Genomic DNA, 21,243 nt, shown 5'->3' with positions numbered 1-21,243 from the left:
CAGAAAATGGATACTCTGTTTAAGGCTGCTCTCTTGAGTGTTCTTGGTGAGAACATAGTTGATGCTTATGCGTCAATTGACAATGGAAAAGATATGTGGGATGCACTCGAGGCCAAGTTTGGGGTCTCAGATGCCGGCACTGAGCTCTACATCATGGAGCAATTCTATGATTACAGGATGACTGAAGAACGCTCAGTGGTTGAGCAAGCTCATGAGATACAGTCATTTGCTAGAGAGCTTGAGCACTTCAACTATATGCTACCGGACAAGTTTGTTGCCGGAGGTATCATCACCAAGCTTCCTCCTTCGTGTTGGAACTTTGCTACCTTACTGAAGCATAAGAGACAGGAGTTTTCTGTTCCGGATCTCATTGGTACTCTTGATGTCGAAGAAAAGGCGAGAGCAAAGGACACACGTGCTCGAGGTATTGAGGGAGGATCTAGTGCCAATTTGGTACAGAAGAAGAACTTCCAGCCCCACAAGTTCAAGAACAAGGGCAAGTTTGATGGTAAAGCAAAGTTTGATGGGAAGAACAAGGTTGTGCAACACACGAACTTCAAGAAGAAGAATGACAAGAAGAAAGGTGTTTGTCATGTGTGTGGGGATCCTGATCATTGGGCTCCTAGTTGCCCTAATCGCTATGACAAGCGTCATCCTGGGAAAGGCGGCAAGATTGCTAATGTTGTCATTGGAGACATTGACATGAAGGATGTTGGGTATGGTATATTTCCCACTATTCTTTCAGTATGTCATTCTCCTAATTGGTTGATTGACACGGGTGCTAATGTGCATGTATGCGGTGATATTTCCATGTTTTCGTCTTATCAGATCACAGGGACTTCAACAGTGCTGATGGGCAACGGTTCAAGTGCTTCTGTTCGTGGTGTTGGCACAGGCAATCTGAAGTTTACTTCGGGGAAGATCGTGCGGCTGAAGAACGTGCATTGTGTCCCCTCCGTCAATAAAAATCTTGTTAGCAGATCTCTTCTGTGTAGAGATGGCTATAAGCTTGCTTTGAGTTGAATAAGTTTGTAATATCCAAGTATGGAACCTTTGTTGGTAAAGGCTATGAGTCAGGAGGCCTATTTTGTTTATCCTTATCAGACGTTTGCAATAAAGTTGTTAATCATGTTTGCAACAATAGTGAATCAAATGTGTGGCATTCACGTCTTTGTCATGTTAACTTTGGTTGCATGTCGCGACTAGCAAAGTTGAACTTAATCCCTAGTTTCACCACTGTCAAGGGATCTAAGTGTCAAGTTTGTGTGCAAGCTAAGCAACCTCGTAAGTCTCACACGACTGCGGAAACGAGAAATCTTGCACAACTGGAGCTCATACATTCAGATCTATGTGAAATGAATGGTGTTTTAACAAAAGGTGGAAAGAAATATTTTATGACGTTAATTGATGACTCCACTAGATATTGTCGTGTGTATATTCTGAAATCTAAGGATGAGGCTTTGAAATTTTTCAAGATCTATAAAGTTGAAGTGGAAACCCAACTTGACCGGAAAATCAAGAGGCTTAGGTCCGACCGTGGTGGAGAGAATTTTTCCAATGAATTTGATGCTTTTTGTGCGGAACATGGTATAATCCATGAGAGAACGCCTCCCTACACACCTCAGTGAAATGGGGTGGCCGAAAGAAAGAACCGTACTCTAACTAATTTGGTTAACGCCATGTTAGACACATCAGGTCTCTCCAAGGCATGGTGGGGGAGGCGATATTGACAGCATGTCATGTCCTAAACTGAGTCCCCACAAAGAACAAAATAGATAACTCCATTCGAGGAATGGGAGAAGAAAAGGTTAAAGCTCACTTATCTACGAACCTGGGGTTGTTTGGCGAAAGTCAATGTGCCAATTCCAAAGAAGCGCAAGCTTGGACCAAAGACAGTGGATTGTGTTTTCCTGGGATATGCTTTTCATAGCATTGGTTATGGATTCTTGGTTGTAAAATCTGAGGTACCTGACATGCATGTCGGTACGATCATGGAGTCGAATGATGCGACTTTCTTTGAAGATATCTTTCCCATGAAGGATATGGCTACCTCATCTAGCTAATCAGGAGATGCCTAGTTCATCGAATTAGGAACCAGTTACAATTACGAACCTGCCATTTCGATGGAACACTTTGAAAGTCCTGTGGAAGATAACAATGAAGTTCCTACTAGGAGCAAGAGACAGAGGACTGCAAAGTCTTTTGGTGATGATTTTCTTGTGTATCTCATAGATGACACTCCCAGTTCTATTTCAGAGGCCTATGCATCTGAAGATGCTGACTACTGGAACGAAGCGGTTCGTAGCGAGATGGATTCCATCTTGGCGAATGAAACTTGGGAGATAATTGATCGTCCTTATGGGTGCAAACCTATAGGATGCAAATGGGTATTCAAGAAGAAGCTTAGGCCTGATGGTACTATTGAAAAGTACAAGGCTCGGCTCGTGGCTAATGGTTATACCCAAAAGGAAGGTGAAGACTTCTTTGATACTTACTCACCTGTGGCTCGACTGACCACTATTCGAGTTCTACTTTCACTAGCTGCCTCACATGGTCTTCTCGTTCATCAAATGGATGTTAAGACTGCTTTCCTAAATGGAGAGTTGGACGAGGAAATTTATATGGAACAACCAGATGGGTTTGTACTAGATGGTCAGCAAAGAAAAGTGTGCAAGTTGCTGAAGTCTTTGTATGGACTCAAGCAAGCACCCAAACAGTGGCATGAGAAGTTTGAAAGAACTTTAATAGCATAAATGAAGCTGACAAATGTGTGTACTATCACCATGGTGGGGGCGAGGGAGTTATCCTTTGCTTGTATGTTGACGACATACTGATTTTCGGAACAAATCTGAATGTTATTAAGGAGGTCAAGGACTTTCTATCTCGCTATTTTGAGATGAAAGATTTAGGAGTGGATGATGTCATTCTGAACATCAAGTTGTTGAGAGACGATGATGGTGGGATCACATTGCTTCAATCTCACTATGTGGAAAAGATCTTGAGTCGCTTTGGCTACAGTGACTGCAAGCCCTCTCCAACACCATATGATGCTAGTGTGTTGCTTCGAACGAATCGAAGAATTGCTAGAGACCAATTGAAATATTCTCAGATTATTGGCTCACTTATGTACTTAGCCAGTGCTACAAGACCTGACATCTCTTTTGTTGTTAGCAAACTGAGTCGGTTTGTTTCAAAACCAGGAGATGTGCATTGGAAAGCTCTAGAGAGAGTTTCGCGTTATTTGAAAGGCACTGCAAATTATGGAATTCACTACACTGGGCACCCAAATGTGCTTGAAGGGTAGAGTGACTCAAACTGGATCTCAGATGCTGATGAGATAAAGGCCACGAGCGGTTATGTATTCACTCATGGAGGTGGCGCTGTTTCTTGAAAGTCTTGCAAGCAGACCATCTTAACGAGGTCAACAATGGAAGCAGAACTCACAGCACTAGATACAGCTACGGTCAAAGCATATTGGCTTCGTCGGCTCTTGAATGACTTGCCGGTTGTTGAGAAACATGTACCAGGTATCCTTATGAACTGCGACAATCAAACTGTGATCACGAAAGTGAGCAGCTCAAAGGATAACATGAAGTCATCAAGACACGTTCAGAGAAGGTTAAAGTCTGTCAGGAAAATGAAAAATTCCGAAGTTATTGCATTGGATTATATCCAAACGTCTAAAAATCTGGCTGATCCTTTTACTAAAGGTCTATCACGTAATGTGATAGATAATGCATCGAGGGAGATGGGTATGAGACCCACAATATGAGTTGTTCACAGTGGTAACCTATTCTTTGTGATCGGAGATCCCGTGAATTAGATGTGGAAGACAAGATGTTGGTCAACTAAGAGGAGAGTATCCTTACTATTAACAATACCACTCCATCAAGATGCAATACTCTCCTAAAACTGCATGGCAGGTTGATGTATATCTTAATGTGTTCTTGAAAGTGCGTTATATCGACTAGACGGGGTGAATAGTCGATTTTTATGAATTCTTCACTGAGGAATTTTAGGGTGAGGAAATTCCTTAGCGGAGAACTACTTGCAGCGGAATAAGTACTCAGAAGTAAACATAACAGAACACAAGCATGGTCATCATGATGAAATGAAGACAAGCGCAGAGTACGGAAAGCGTAAACACAGGATGAAGACAAACAGACTGAAGAAATTGAACTGATGAAATTGAGAAAGTCTTCAGTCAAAGTCTTCAAACAGATATGAACAAGCTCTCAACACATAAATGAGGAAATGGAACCAGGTAGCTTGGTGAAGACAATGATTTGGTAGACCAGTTCCAACTGCTGTGACAGTTGTACGTCTGGTTAGGGCGGCTAGGTATTTAAACCTGAGGACACACAGTCCCGGACACCCACTCATGAACACGCAGTTCAGAACACTCAGTCCTCACTGTATTCCCCTTGAGCTAAGGTCACATAGACCTCACCCAATCACTCGTGGTAAGTCTTCAGGTGACTTCCGAACCTTCACAGACTCGGTCACTCGGCGATCCACAATTCCTCTTGGATGCTCTAGACCATGACGCCTAACCGTCTGGAAGATGCACAGTCTTCAAAGGTAACAAGCGTCGGATCCACACAGGATCAATCTCTTTAGTGATGCTCAATCACTTGGGGTTTGTAGGTGTTTGGGTTTGGGTTTTCCTCACTTGATGATTTTCACTCAAAGTCCTCGGAGGATGGGATGCTCCCAAATGACAAGTGTCAGTTTCTCTCGGAGAAGCCAACCAGCTAGTGGTTGTAGGGGGCGGCTATTTTGTAGCCTAGGGAGCAGCCCGACATGATAAGACATAAATGCCCTTCAATGATATGACCGTTAGGTGGGTAGATATTTTGGGACAGCTCGCGCATAGCACAACAACGGTCGGAATTTTGAGTATCAAATTCCTCAGGGCTATCATGTTCCTCACTGTGTAGGCAATCCGCACTGGCGAATTCCTAACTCCTCGGTCAGAACAAATTCCTTAGAGACCAGAAGAACTTCGTCTCTGTCACTGAAGAATATGACTGAACTGTATGAGATTTCCAATGGCTTCACTCGAAGGGATTGGTAGGTGTAGATTTTTGAGTTGAGCATCACATGGAAATTTTTCCTTAGTATTTCCTCGACCCCCTTTAACAGTACGGTGTTTCCTATGACTCAAGAAATAGAAAATGAAACTATGAAAACAAAAGTCTTCACGCTTCTTGTTCCTTAAATGAATACCAAGTCTTCAAGGTCACACCAATTTCTTCACTTTCAAAGTCTTCAGAAAGTCTTCAGAAATCCAAAGTCTTCAGTCGAAGAACTTCATTTTTAGGGGTCGACTTTCTCTATAAATATCAAACTCCTCATAGACTTATAGACATGTGTACACTCACAAATGCATTAGTCCCTTAACCTATAAGTCTTCAATACACCAAAATCACTAAGGGGCACTATATGCATTTACAATCTCCCCCTTTTTGTTGATTGATGACAATATAGGTTAAGTTTTCAACGGGGATAAACATATGAAGTGTAAATACTGATATTGAGGAATTTGATTGCAAGATATAGAAGAACTCCCCCTGAAGATGTGCATAGTGAGGAATTTGCTTTTGAAGCATTGCACACTTTGAAGAATAGAATCATGGAGATCTCCCCCTATATCTTGTAATTCATACACACATTTGACATAATATGAAGAATTTGAAATGCATGATGAAATATGGTGACTGAGTAATTCAGCATGCGTGCATTAACATATATGAGGAATAAGCATGCAGAAAAACGCATCAAAAGTATCAGAGCACCATCAGGTTTAAGTTTACAACTCGATCCAATAAAGTGTCAGAAGAACGAGAGTTGTAACTTAGCAAAAGAACGCCCATATAAGATAGACCCGCTTGAGGACTAACTCAAATTTCTCCCCCTTTGTCATCAAATGACCAAAAGGATCGAAAATGAGGACTAACGCCCCTGAAGAATATCAAGTTGATGAAGGAGCGCCAGCATTGTTGGGGTCGTGTGTTAATGTAGGGCCTGCCATAGTGTCATCCAAGTCTTCATGCTCATCGGTGTCGCGCGATGAAGAATAAGAGCTGGCCACCAAGGAAGGGAACTTGACCTTCTTGAATTTCTTCAGTGGAGGTGCAGACCACTCAAAATCTTCCTTGAGACCCATTTTCTTCAGATCTTCTTCACTATAGACATGGGACAGAATAGCCCAGGTGCGACCGAAAACCTGATGGAGGTAGTAGTGGTTTTTCTTCACTGCATTGTGTGTAGCAGTCATGTTGTGAAGAAATGAACCAAACTGACGCTTAACCCATTTATGGTTTCGATCCACCTTCTGGTGAAGACTAAGCAGAAGCTCACGGTTAGTCATCACATGAGGAGTAGTGGCTTGAGGATTTGGCTTGGAGGCATGGGCAGCAGAATCATGAGTGGCGGAGTCATCATTGGTGGAATAAGATGCAGCTTTGCGAAACTGACCATCCAATGGACGAATACCTTCATCAATGACAGCAGGAGCCTTGCCTTTTTCATCAGTTGAAGTAGAAGTCTGCTTGAGGACTTCAATCGGGGGCAAGTAGCTGAGGTGATTCTGAAAATCAGCCTTGAAGTTGAGTGAAGACCTTGTCCTAAGGAATCTCATAATCCAAGGTGCATAAGGCTTCAACTCAAACGAAGAAAGTGCAGCATTTGCCAGAGTCCTCATGAAGAAATCGTGATAGTTGATAGGAATGCTATGAATGATGTTGAATAGCAGATTCTTCATGATGCCAACTATTTCCTCATCAGATGAGTTGTGGCCTTTGATGGGACTCATTGTCCTTGTCAGAATGCGATGGACGGTTCTGGGCACCTAGAGTAAATCCTTTACGAGGAATTTGGTCCTTGGGGCTTGACCGGGCTTCAGAGGCTTCATTATCACTTGCATGTAATAAGCAGTGAGTTCAAGTTCATGGTACAGGCAGCGAGCTCCTTCACTTGGTGGACTGATGGGCAGGGCGTGAAGCAATTCAGAGGCCGATGCCTTACAGTGAGTATTATCGGTCATCCAGTCCAAGACCCAGGTGTTGATATCTTTCAGGATCACCTGTGATACGCAGTGTAGTGTAGAACTGAAGAATGAGCTATTCATTCCAATCAACGATGTCAGTGCAAAAGTTGAGGAGGCTTGCATCATGAAGCACACTAAGCACAGGAGTGAAACAAGGCAATGATTCCATGTCCACATGAGGAATATGCTCATGGTAGAAGATTTTGTCCTTGTGGAAAAGCAGTGAAGAATAGAAGTTGGCCTGGCTGGCAGTCCAGAAGCGCTTCCTTCTTAGACGAGCAGAATCATAGGGATTGTAGTCAGTGAAGAACACGTGTTCACCGAAGAAATTATCAGCCTTGAATTTCTGCTTCTTTGAGAATGGATCCTTTGGCTTAGGGTGAGGAGTGTCAGTCAATTGCATCACAACCTCCGGGATCTCGATCTCAGGTTCCACAGGCTGAGGAATTTCAGGTGCTTCTTCAGTGGCAGCCTGGGACTTCAATTCTTCATTTACATGATCTTCAGCACTAGTGGCTGGAATTTCTTCGTGGACAGACGGTGTGGCATGTGGTTCATCAGATCCCATGTGTACAGTAGTTACTGGGGACTGAGGAATTTGTTGCAATGGTGTGAAGAGTGGAGAGTTGGGGTGCTGACTTTCCCAAAATTCATCACTTAGCACGGGTGTGGTACATCCAATGTCCACATCTTCATCTTCCATTTCTTCAATGCCGGCCATTTCAGCAGTAAACTGAGGCATAGGCGAGGAGACAACTGGTGTTGAAGGGATTGTATCCACTTCAATTTCTTCATCCATCTGCTCTGACGAAGCAGCAGAGGGATTCTCTTCGTCAGATTCACTTGGAATCACATATTCTTCATCAAAAGGAACAAGGTCCTTTGATGCCATGGTTGAGATAGGAACATCATTAATTGGGTTTGCAAACGAGCTTGTCAGTGGTTTCATTTTCTTCTGAGCTGAAAAATATGATGCAGTTGATGCCTTCCTTTTCTTCACTGATGCACGCTCTGCGGCCTTAGTCTTCTTCACATCTGATGCAGATGGAAGGATCGGAGTTGGGGTAGGCGCAGGAGGAGCAGAGGAATTTGGTTGAGTTTCTTCAGGCACAACTGATGCAGTTGCCCTGACATCTTCACTTTCTTCAGGCGCACCACTAGTGGATGCCCTGGCAATTTCATCAGTGGCTGGAATGCAGTCATCAGCCCTGGAACTCACATTTTCTTCAGCAGCCTGATTGTCATCAGCGGCGCTGGCATTTTCTTCAGTCGGCTGAGCAGATGCTTCAGCCTGAGGAATTTCCGGTTGTGTTGGGACTGCAACATTTGAAGTGAAGTTATCAGCGAGTCTCACAAAACGAACCTTGGCTCCCAGCCAGTCAGCATGGTATGCGTTAAATTCATCATTGAGTTTCTTGATCTCAGATTGAATTGTGACAAGTTCTTCAGTTGTCATAGAGACAACGTTCTTCTTCAGGAAGCGCTCCTTTTTGTATTGCGCCTTCTTGATCTGCCTGGCCTTCTCATACTTCCATTTCTCTTCTTGTATGAAGTGAGTCAACATATGACTTTGGTCAGGAGTCAGCTTGAAATCAGGCATATGAGTATTTGGATCCTTGTACCATAGGTCAATATACTCAAGGATCAACTTTGGATCCAAAAGCAGAGGCACACTTGTGCCCTTGGTTCTAGCGGCCCTGACTTGCCTGTCTCTGATGATTTCGGCAAGTTCCTCATCATCAGCTTCGTCTTCATCCGACGACACTTGGAAGGCAACTTGCTTCTTCTGAGGACTTGGTCGAGAGCCTCGTCCAGCAGTTGCCTTGGTCTTCAACAGGGTGGGACCAGTTGAAGAATGCAGTGGTGCTGAGGAACTAGCAGATGCTCCTGAGGCAATAGAAATGCCCTTCGTCCTTTGGCACGTGGCGAGATGCGCAGGTGCTGAGGATTTTGTCGGAGCAGCTGAGGACTTTGACGGAGGAGCTGAGGACTTAGGAGCAGCATGAGGAGTCGGCCGTGAGGGCTTTGAAGAGTCTGGCCGAGAGGGCATTGCTGAGGAACTTGGCCATGAGGGCATTGATCGAGAAGCACTTGGCTTGTGATCAGGCTTCTTTGGCATGGCATTCTTTGGCTTGCTTGCAGAGGCCTCAGCAGTGGCAGCAGCAGCAGCAGAGTCTTTGTTGAATTTCCTCACTGCTTCTCTTGCTTGTCTGGCCAACTTGGCCTGGCGCTTGGCCCATTCATCAGGATAATCCCCACTGCGCTTGAGGCTGGTGGAATCTGCTTCTTGGACAGGTGCCTGGAGGTCTTGGGCATGGAGGATTTAGAGCGAATTTCTTCATGTATTTTGGAGTAACATATCTGTACTCCCTCCACTCTCTTTCCCATCTCCTCTCTATTCTTTGGATGCGCACTTTGCGCTCATTCTTGGTTTCCTTTCCATGAGTGGCCTCATCAGGAGTGCAATAGTCCTTGTATATGTCATCAGGGATCTCAAAAGCAGTATTGACCTCAGGCCTCTTTCCTCCCTTCTATGGCTTCTTACTGTCAGCCATTTTCTTCAGATGAGGAATTTGAACAATGGAATTCTCTGAAGATGTATGCAACTTTTCTTCGAGGAACACTGCAAATGAGTTAAGTTGATGAGAACCTAGTGATTCAGCAGCTGACATGAGTACCTGTGAACAGAGTATAGTTGCGAGGAATTTGGAGAGGTCATATGCGTTCTCAGAGGTTTTTCAAAAAGAACAAGTTTGAGGAATTTGACCAGATGAGTCTTGAAGAATTTCATTAAGCGTTCTTTGTCTTAGGTTCCAGAGATGTATAGATCGAAAATCCACACATTTGAGGAATCTTGAAGAAAACATAGCTTAGAGAAATGAATCAAGAACAGATGACATGTGACGTGTTTTAGTGTGTGAAGATATGAAGAAAAACACCTTTGAGGATTTTGTAGAAATCATTTGAATCAAGGAGGGCAGTAAAAGTAACTTTTAATTACCCTATACGAAGAACATGACGAACTAGAAAGTGGAGATGTGAAGTTTGTTAGTGCAGATCTTCCACGCCCTAACTCGGCAGAGGAATACAGCTACGGCGGTGGCGGAGTGAAGAAATCCGCAGCCGGCGCGAGTACGACGACGACGAGGTCGAGGCAGTAAAGCTCTTCCTCACCGGCGACGATGAAGTAGTGGTGGCGCTAGGGTTTGAGAAGCTCGAGCTGGAGTGAGGTCGAGCGGAGTAAAAAGAGAAGTAAGGAAGGGAAGGAGGGTATTTATAGCCATGGTGAAAAACTGTTCGCCCGAAGAATTTGGACGAACGTGCCCCTGACCCTTCCTATTCGCTTGACATGTGTCACCCATGTACTGAGAAGTGGAGATCGTGTGAGATCATGGGTGAATGGATAAGTGTTGTCGTGGGATGTGGAACGGTTTGAGCGGCAAAGCCGAAACTTTAGATAAGATAGGTTTTAAAGTCTCGTTCGCAATTTCTTTAGCTGACAAGGACACAATGAAGATTTTGAACGAGTTTCAAATAGAACGCACATGAAGAATTTGTGAATAGAATGGGTTGAGTTTAGCATAGAGGGGGTAGGGTCCGATCACATCCACTTAGCAAAAAAAAAAGTTGAAGAATTAGCCATAAGTGAAACTCATATATATATATATAAACAACTGAGGAATTTAAAGAACTAAAAAAAACTCGAATGAAGATTCTCAACTTTTTGTGGTGGTGTGACCCACCGTATAAGAATGATGATTTCAGACACCGCGTACAATTGTCGTAGGGTTCTGAGAACCAGATTCTTCGTTAATTTCTTCACACTTAGAGTGTTAGTCTTCATTGATTGAAGAAAAACGTTTCTTCATGTGTTGCACATCTAAGTCATCAATTTTTGCATAAGTGTTAGGATGAGTGTCCTTTTCAAAGAACATTCGAAGATTCTAAGATATTTAGCTCACACCGCAACTTTGTAAATCTCTTCTCATCCAAGGGCTTTGTGAAGATATCGGCTAGCTGTTCTTCAGTCTTCACATGCTCAATAGAAATGTCGCCCTTCAACACATGATCACGAAGAAAATGATTACGAATCTAAATGTGCTTTGTCTTCGAGTGTTGAACTGGGTTGTGAGCAATCTTGATGGCACTCTCATTGTCACAGAAGAGAGGCACATTCTTCATGTTGACACCGTAGTCCTTGAGAGTTTGCTTCATCCACAGCAATTGAGCACAGCAAGAACCAGCAGCAATGTACTCAGCTTCAGCAGTAGACAGTGATACGCAGTTCTGTTTCTTCGAGGACCAACAAACCAAGGATCGTCCGAGGAAATGGCATGTACCAGATGTTGACTTGCGGTCCACACACTCACCAGCATAGTCAGAGTCAGAATATCCAATGAGATCAAAAGCTGAGCCCTTGGGGTACCATAATCCAAGTGTTGGTGTGTGAGCTTGATATCGAAGAATATGTTTCATAGCCTTATGGTGTGATTCCTTCGGTGCAGCTTGAAATCGGGCACACATGCAAACACTAAGCATTATATCTAGCCTAGATGCACATAAGTACAATAAAGAACCAACCATGGAGCGGTATACCTTATGATCGAAGTCAATACCATTTTCATCAGTGCATAGATGGCCATTTGTGGGCATAGGAATTTTGACACCTTTGCAATCTTGCATGCCGAATTTCCTCAGTACATCCTTGAGGTATTTCTCCTGAGATATGAATATGCCATTGCGTTGTTGACAAATTTGAAGACCTAAGAAGAATTTCAATTCTCCCATCATAGACATTTGATATTCTTCACTCATCATATAGGCAAATTCATCACTATAACGTTGGTCAGTACAGCCAAAGATAATATCATCAACATACATTTGGCACACAAATAGTTCATCATCATAAGATTTAGTGAAAAGAGTAGGGTCGAGTAAACCGGGTTTGAAGCCTTTCTTCACGAGGAATTCCTTCAAAGTATCATACCACGCCCAAGGGGCCTACTTGAGGCCACAGAGGGCCTTATTGAGTCTGAAGACTTTGTCAAGATGCTTTGGATCTTCAAAACCTGGGGGTTGAGCAACATATACTTCTTCCTCAAACTTACCATTGAAGAATGCACTTTTCACATCCATTTGATATAAAGTGATATCATGATGGTTAGCATAAGCAAGTAATATGCGAATAGCCTCAAGTCTAGCAATAGGTGCAAAAGTTTCATCGAAGTCAATTCCTTCAACCTGTGTGTAGCCTTGAGTTACAAGCCGTGCTTTATTCCTCACCACAAGGCCATTTTCATCTTGCTTGTTCCGGTAGATCCACTTTGTGCCAATGATATTGTGCTTGCGAGGATCTGGACGTTTAACCAATTCCCAGACATTGTTGAGCTCGAACTGATGTAATTCTTCTTGCATGGCCTGAATCCACTCAGGCTCCAATGCTTCATCTACCTTAGTGGGCTCTGTGATAGAGACAAAAGCAAAGTGCCCACAAAAGTTAGATAAATGTGAAGCTCTTGAGCGTGTGAGAGGACCTGGAATGTTGATGTCGCTGATGATTTTCTCAATTTGCACTTCATTTGCGATGCGGGGATGAGCGGGTTGACGTTGAGGAATTTGATCAGCATTTTCTTCAGCACCATTTCCTCAGGTGCACCAGCATGACGTTCTTCATATTCTGGAATAACTTCTTCAGCAGATTCTTTAGTAGGAATGACATCCTCTGTATCCTTGAGCTTAATAGATTCCTCAGGAGGTATTTCATCTGTCACAGGAGGTAGGTGCTCTCTTTGCGAGCCATTAGTCTCATCGAACCGCACATCTGCAGTTTCAACAACCTTGTGATGATAGGTGTTGAAGACTCTGTAGGTGTGTGAGTCCTTACCATAACCGAGCATAAAACCTTCATGTGCTTTCGGTGCAAATTTAGAACTGTGATGAGGATCTCTAATCCAACATTTAGCACTGAAGACTTTGAAATAACTCACATTGGGTTTCTTGTCAGTGAGGAGTTCATAGGCAGTCTTCTTGAAGAATTTTGTGAAGATATACTCTGTTGATGATGTGGCACGCAGTATCAATTGCCTCAGGCCAGAAGCGAGGAGGCATCTTGTACTCATCAGGCATAGTGCGGGCCATCTCAACAAGAGTCATGTTCTTGCGCTACACGACGCCATTTTGCTGAGGAGTATAAGGAGTAGATAACTCATGAGTGATACCAAGTTCATCAAGATAGTCATCAAGGCCAGTGTTCTTGAACTCAGTTCCATTATCACTTCTGATGTGCTTGATCTTCACACCAAAGTTGGTTGAAGCCCTCGAGGAAAATCGTTTGAAGACTTCCTACACTTCAGTTTTGTAAGTGATAATATGGACCCATGTATATCGAGAATAATCATCAACAATGACAAAGCCATATAAGGATGCAGCATTAGTAAATGTGGCATAGTGAGTAGGGCCAAAGAGATCCATGTGAAGCAATTCAAATGGTCGAGTAATAGTCATGATAGTATTCACTGGATTCTTGGCCTTGGTCATCTTTCCAGCTTCACAGGCTCCGCATAAGTGATCCTTGAGGAATTTGACATTTTCAATGCCAATGGCATGCTTCTTCTTCGCGAGCGTGTGCAGATTCCTCATGCCAGCATGACCAAGTCATTGATGCCATAGCCAGCCTTCTGAAGCTTTTGCAAGTAGACATGTAGTAGGTTGTGGTCCTGTAGAGAAATCAACAATATACAAATCTCCTCTCCTAAAGCCTTCGAAGACTTTGGAATTGTCAGCTTCCATGATCACAACACAACGATACTTGCCAAAGACAACCACCATATCAAGATCACAAAGCATTGAGACAAACATGAGGTTGAACCCTAAGGACTCAACAAGCATGACTTTGTCCATGTGTCGATCCTTTGAGATTGCAACCTTACCTAGACCCAATACCTTGCTTTTGCCTTTGTCAGTGTAGGTGGTGTGCTTTAGATGTGATGGATATAAAGCAGTATCCATCAATAAGCTCCTGTCACCAGTCATGTGATTTGTACATCCACTATCGAGGACCCACTCAGTGGCTTTGGGTTGATCATCCTGCAGATGAATTAGTGCAACCTACGAACTCATATACTTCATCAGTGAAGAATATGACATCAATTTCATCAGACAATGGAACATATAAAATAGTATGAGAACGTGAGAAATGAAAATTCATTTCTTCATGATTAGCTTGCGTCCTTTCAAGCATATTCAGGTCTCCAGCAAATTCATCAGACGTTTAAGTTCGTCTGGAGACCTGACTCTGCATAAGAGGTTAGTTCTTTTTCTTCACCACCCACATCTGAAGGGGTGGCAAATAGTTCATCATTCCGCGAGCTCCATAAGAGAAAGGTGGCATAGATGCCAATCCACTTCGTTTACATAAGAGTGGTAGGGTAAGAATAAGAGTAAGCAGAGAAATTCATCGAGGACTTATGAACATACTGATTTGAAGAATAATGCACATACCCATAATCCTTAGATCTTCCCTGCGAAACAGAGTTGTTAGCGCGATGATAATCATATGAGGACTTTGATCCTTTTGAGGAATTTGATCCACGTGAGGAGTTTGGTCCGTATGAGGACTTGGATCCATATGAAGAATTTGATCTAGGGTTCCTATTCTTCACAGGTGGCGTCATGATGAGATTCACCTGAAGATTTTCAAGGCACCTTTTGGGAACCCAGATTTTCTTCATAGGGGAACTGTTCCTGCAGTTAGTGCCAACATATCTAGCAAATACTTCACCATTCTGATTTTTGAACAGTTTATAATTGGAGTCAAATGACTCATCAGAAGAATATGAAGATTCACATGTAAAGCCAGATAAGGTAGATGGATCCACTAAAGGTCCCTTTGCGGCAACCCATGAGGTTTTGGGATACTGCTCAGGTTTCCAGTAGGTCCCATCAGCATTGATTTTCCTTTCAAAGGCAATACCCTCTTTCCTAGGGTTCCTATTGAGGATCTGCTTTTTAAGCACGTCCCAAAGAGCCTGATGCCCTTTGAGGATTTTGTACATGCCTGTCATATACAATTCCTTCAGCCCTGCATCATCAGTGATACTAGCAATGTCCTCAGATGAGGAATTAGTGATGGCAGAGGCAGTTGAAGAATTTGCAGCAATGGAAGTATTTGAGCATTCAGGTGAAGAATTAGCAGTTTCACGTTCAATGCACTTCAAACATGGAGGAACAAATTCATCCTGAGTAGCGCTGATCTGTTGAGCAAGTAATGAATCACGCTCCTTCTGAAGATCTTCATAACTCACTCTTAACTGCTCAAGGTCTTGCTTTCTTTGAAGAAATTCATAAGAAAGCTTCTCATGATCAGATAGGAGAGTGTTATGATGACCTTGAAGATTGTCAAACTTGGACTGGAGCCTTTGAAGATTTTCAGTCAAGATTTTAGTGTGATCCATTTCCTCACCCAACATACCATCACTTTTATCTAGCATATTTTGAACCTTTTCAAGAGCCTTTTGTAGTTTCACAGCAATCTTAGCAAGTTTAGAGTAGCTGGGTTTGAGGTTTTCATCAGATTCATCCTCGCTAGATTCAGAGGAGGGATATTTGAGTACCTTTGAGCCTTTTTCCATGAAGCAATAGGTGGGAGCATAGTCCTCGTCCTCATCATCAGTAGTGTTGGGGAGGTCCATTTCTTCATAGTTGAAGATAGACTTGCTGACGAAAGCAGTTGTGAGGGCTAGGCTCGCCACACCAGAGTTTGACTCCTCAGATTCCTCCTCTTCCTCATTTTCTTCAGATTCAGCCTCAGAGTCCATTTCCTTGCCAATGAATGCTCGAGCCTTCTTGGAGCTGCTCTTCTTGTGAGATGAGGACTTTGAGGGTCTTGATGATGAAGACTTTGAAGATTTCTTCTTCTTCTTTGAATCATCAGAACTGTAATCCTTGTACTTCTTCTTCTTTGATTCCTTTTTCCAGTGAGGACAATCTTGAATGTAGTGTCCAGATTTTTTGCACTTATGGCAGAGTCTCTTCTTGTAATCATGGGATGAGGAATCTGATCTCAAGTCATCACCTCTTGAGGATTTACCAAAACGGCCATGTTTTGAGAACTTTTGGAACTTCCTCACGAGCATTGCTAGCTCCTGGATCAGTTCTTCAGGGTCACCAAGGCTGTTGTCAGAATCTTCACCATCAGATTCGGATACCGCCTTGGCCTTTGGATACCGCCTTGGCCTTCAGAGCCCGTGATCTACCATAGCTTGGTCCATAGAGATCTCTCTTCTCAGTGAGCTGAAACTCATGAGTGTTTAGTCTCTCGAGGATATCAGCGGGATCAAGTGACTTATAGTCTCCACGTTCTTGTATCATCAATGCCAATGTATCAAATGAGGAATCAAGCGATCTCAGCAATTTCTTCACCACCTCATGGTCGGTGATATCGGCGGCACCAAGTGCTTGAAGCTCATTTGAGATGTCAGTGAGGCGATTGAAGGTTTGCTGAAAATTTTCATTGTCGAGTCTTTTGAAGCGGTTGAAGATGTTTCGAAGAACGTCAACTCAAGAGTCGCGCTGTGTTGAGACTCCCACATTGACCTTGGACAGCCTGTCCCAGATAAGCTTGGCTGTCTCCAAAGCACTCACTCTGCCATACTGTCCTTTGCTCAGATGGCCACATATGATATTCTTCGCTTGAGAATCGAGTTGCTTGAATCTCTTCACATCAGCAGCATTGATGGTGGGAGTGACAGAGGGAACACCATTCTCGACAACGTACCAGAGATCGTTATCAATTGCCTCAAGATGCATGCACATCTTATTCTTCCAGTAGGGGTAGTCCGTCCCATCGAAGGTAGGACACCCAGCAGAAACCTTGATCATACCCGCGGTCGACATAACTAAAACTCCAGGCGGTTAAACCAAAATCACGCAGAACAAGGGAGTACCTTGCTCTGATACCAATTGAAAGTGTGTTATATCGACTAGAGGGGGGTGAATAGGTGATTTTTATGAATTCTTCGCTGAGGAATTTCAGGGTAAGGAAATTCCTTAGCGGAGAACTACTTGCAGCGGAATAAGTACTCAGAAGTAAACATAACAGAACACAAGCATGGTCATTGAGGGAGTCCTGGATTAGGGGGTGTTCGGGTAGCCGGACTATACCTTCAGCCGGACTCCTGGACTATGAAGATACAAGATTGAAGACTATGTCCCGTGTCAGGATGGGACTTTCCTTGGCGTGGAAGGCAAGCTTGGCGATGCGGATATTCAAGATCTCCTACCATTGTAACCGACTCTATGTAACCCTAACCCTATCCGGTGTCTATATAAACCGGAGGGTTTTAGTCCGTAGGACAACTTCATCAACTCCATAGACAACAATCATACCATAGGCTAGCTTCTAGGGTTTAGCCTCCTTGATCTCGTGGTAGATCTACTCTTGTATTACCCATATTATCAATATTAATCAAGTAGGACGTAGGGTTTTACCTCCATCGAGAGGGCCCGAACCTGGGTAAAACATCGTGTTCCCTGCCTCCTGTTACCATCCGGCCTAGACGCACAGTTCGGGACCCCCTACCCGAGATCCACCGGTTTTGACACCGACATTGGTGCTTTCATTGAGAGTTCCTCTGTGTCGTCGCCTTTAGGCCCGATGGCTCCTTTGATCATCAACAACGATGCGGTCCAGGGTGAGACTTTTCTCCCCGGACAGATCTTCATCTTCGGCGGCTTCACTCTGCGGGCCAATTCTCTTGGCCACTTGGAGCAGATCGAAAGCTACGCCCCTGGCCATCAAGTCAGGTTTGGAAGCTTAAACTACACGGCTGACATCCGTGGAGACTTGATCTTCGATGGGTTCAAGCCACGGCCAAGCGCGCCGCACTATCTCGAGGGGCACGATCTAGCTCTGCCTCCGGGTAGTGTCCTGGAGGCCGCACACGCATCGGTTCCGACCTCTAACTCGGAGCCTATTGCGCCAATCGAGGACGAGCGGTTGGACGCCACCTCGGGGGCTGTGACCTTAAAGGCGATCGAGCCGAACGCTAGCCCCGCACTCTGCATGATCCGTGACTCCGAGGATCCGGACTCCTCCCCGGATTCCGAACCCCCCGCGCCCCTGCCAATCGAATCCGATTGGGCGCCGATAATGGAGTTCACCGCCGTAGACATCTTTCAGCACTCGCCTTTTGGCGTCATCCTGAATTCTCTTAAGACTCTCTCTTTATCAGGAGAGCCCTGGTCGGATTACGGTCAGCGAGGATGGGATACGGACGACGAAGAAATTCAAAGCCCACCCACCACCCACTTTGTAGCCACTGTCGATGATTTAACCGACATGCTTGACTTCGGCTCTGAAGACATCGACGGTATGGACGACGATGTAGGAGACAAACAGGAACCAGCACCTGTCGGGCGCTGGAAGGCCACCTCGTCATATGACATATATATGGTGGATACTCCGAAGGATGGAGATGGCGATGGAACAGTGGGGGAGGACACCCCCAAGAAACAGCCAAAGCGCCGGCGTCAGCGGCGCCGCTCTAAATCCCGCCAAAGCAAAAACGGTGATTCCGGCACGGGAGATAATACTACCCCGGACAGCGCCGAAGAACACCCACCTCAGCAAGATTCGGCACAGGAAGATGGAGAAGCCAGCCCTCATGAGAGAGCGGCAGACCAAGAGGTTGAGGATGATAACTATATGCCTCCCTCCGAAGACGAGGCAAGCCTCGATGACGACGAATTCGTCATACCATCAGACCCCACCGAACAAGAGCGTTTTAGACGCAGGCTTTTAGCCACGGCAAGCAGCCTCAAGAAAAAGCAGCAGCAGCTTAGAGCTGCCCAAGATTTGCTAGCTGACAGATGGACTGAAGTCCTTGCGGCCGAAGAGTATGAACTCGAACGCCCCTCCACTACAAGAAATATGTCAAATTATGACCTTCTGTCAGTGACCCTCGAAGAATTGGTCATAAATTTATGACCATTTTAGACCAATTGGTCAAAAGCTGTTTAGGGGGCTCCAAACCCTAAACCATTGCGACCATTTTGGTCAGAAAGGTCGTAATTTCCTTACACGAAATGGTCACAAAGCAAACAGTGCTAGTCCGCTGCCTTATTTCTAGTTGTTAATGACCAATATAGATGGTCATAGCCTTGTAGATTGTGGTGGGTTGTGATGACTAGGCGCCATCTCATCAGTTTTGCCTATGTGTCATGTCCATGTGGCAGTTTTTGCCCTAGGTTGTGAAGCAACCTATATTTCTATCATTCCCAAAATTCCCAAAAAAATCTCATAAATTCTTTGGGGCATATCTTCATCAAATATGTGAAAATCCTTCCTTTCCTAGTTCAAAACTAATTCAACAATATTCATTTTCCTATTCTGTTCACAACAACACTTAATGAAGGAAGTGCTATTTATATATTTTTGATTGCCCTCGGAATTTTTGGGCACTCTTTCCTATCCAAATCATTACCGCATGACAAAATTCAGCTCCATTTGCCTAGCAAATCTTCCTCGGCAAATTTCCAATGTTTTTGTCCACCTAGAAGCATTGTGAAGGAAGTACCTTTTTTATATCTCTAAATGACATGAAATTTATACAGTTCCTTCATATTCCCAAATTATCACCCTCCTCCAAATTGCAGCTCAGTCAAATCATCTATGTGATCCCAGGTTCAATTTATATTTTATGGCTAAATTGGCACGTTGCAAAGCAAGTGTTATATAGACCCCTCCTATTACCCTCAAACTTTTCGGGAACTCTTCCATACCCAAATCATTGCCACATGATAATATTCAGCTCAATTTTCCTAGTAAATCTTTCTCGGGAAATTTCCAAAGTTTCTACCTCGAGAGAAGCTTTGTGAAGTAAGTACTAGCTAGGCTTACCCAAACGATCTGAAAATTTACCAGCGCGTGACCATACCTATGTAACTTACCTACACCAATTTTTAGATCATTTCGTTCATCCAATCTCTCTCACTAGTTTTCCCAAGTTTTTGTCCATAGAAGAGCATTGTGAAGGAAGTACTACTTTGGCATGTCAAAATGATATCAATTTTCTACAATGCTTTCCTATGCCCAAAGAACGATCCTCCACCAAATTTCAGCTCAATCCATTCATTATTTTGAGCCCAGCTTCAACATTCATATTTTTGTCCAGTGTGGTACTTTGCAAAGCAAGTACCACCTAGGATCCTCCTTTTGAGCTGAAAATTTGTGAATGCATTCTCCTTAGTAGATGATCATCCTCGGCCAAAACTCACGCCCATTGGCCATGTGCATTTCCCGTACCGCTAATCAAACACTTGGCTGCTTATTCATGTTTGAGCATCGATCGGTCTCCTCATGAGAATCTTATGTTGTAATTTTCTTCCTGGCACCTACCTGGGGAGTGCCCAACCCACTAGACATGCCTATGCCGCCCAGAACACATGGCAATGCCAGGGTCACGCGGTGATCACGCGGCGGGCATGCGAGTTTACGCGCTCTAGAGTTGGGGCCCTCGGCCACCGCCCAAACCTCGACGTATCGCCACCAAACCATGTATTTATGATTAAATAGGTACTTATGTACCTAGAAATGATTTTTGTAAAAAATAAATAGCAAACTATGAGACAGCTGCAGTTCAAATTTGACCCGCTTCCTACCGAATCGGCGGAAATTTGTCTTTTTCACGAGAGGTGGATCAAAACTTTTTACACCCAACCATTTTGTAAATTGTGCATTAAATATGGCCTAGTATTTTAGAAAAATGATTTGGTCCAATTTTGCAACAATTATTTGGGAGGTCCTTCACAAAAAAACCTCCTTTTGGCCACTCGAAAAATGGAAAATGGTTTTTTCGTCCAAAGAAAATGAAAACTTCCTTAAGCAACATTGTTTGCCATTCCAATATGCACCCTTGTGCACAATATGATATCATTTGAACAAACTATGCCATGAATGTGGCCATAAGATTGATCATTTGGCTTGAAAGCCATTGATCTCCACACGTGATAGCTCGTTTCTGAGCACACTTTTTTAAAATAATTGCCGTATTACAAGTTTGTTATTTTTCCTAGGAACTTGGACACATACAATTACACAATGCGAAGGTTTCCCAATTTTTTGATTTTTTTGAATTTTTTATGCCCGTTTCAAAATGCGGTCAAAACGGCGGGAATGACCGTTCCTAGCTAGT

Source organism: Triticum urartu, chromosome 2 (genome assembly GCF_003073215.2).
Source record: "Triticum urartu cultivar G1812 chromosome 2, Tu2.1, whole genome shotgun sequence".
NCBI lineage: Eukaryota > Viridiplantae > Streptophyta > Magnoliopsida > Poales > Poaceae > Triticum > Triticum urartu.
The sequence above is the reverse complement of the archived record's forward strand: the minus strand, read 5'-3'. Positions refer to the sequence as shown.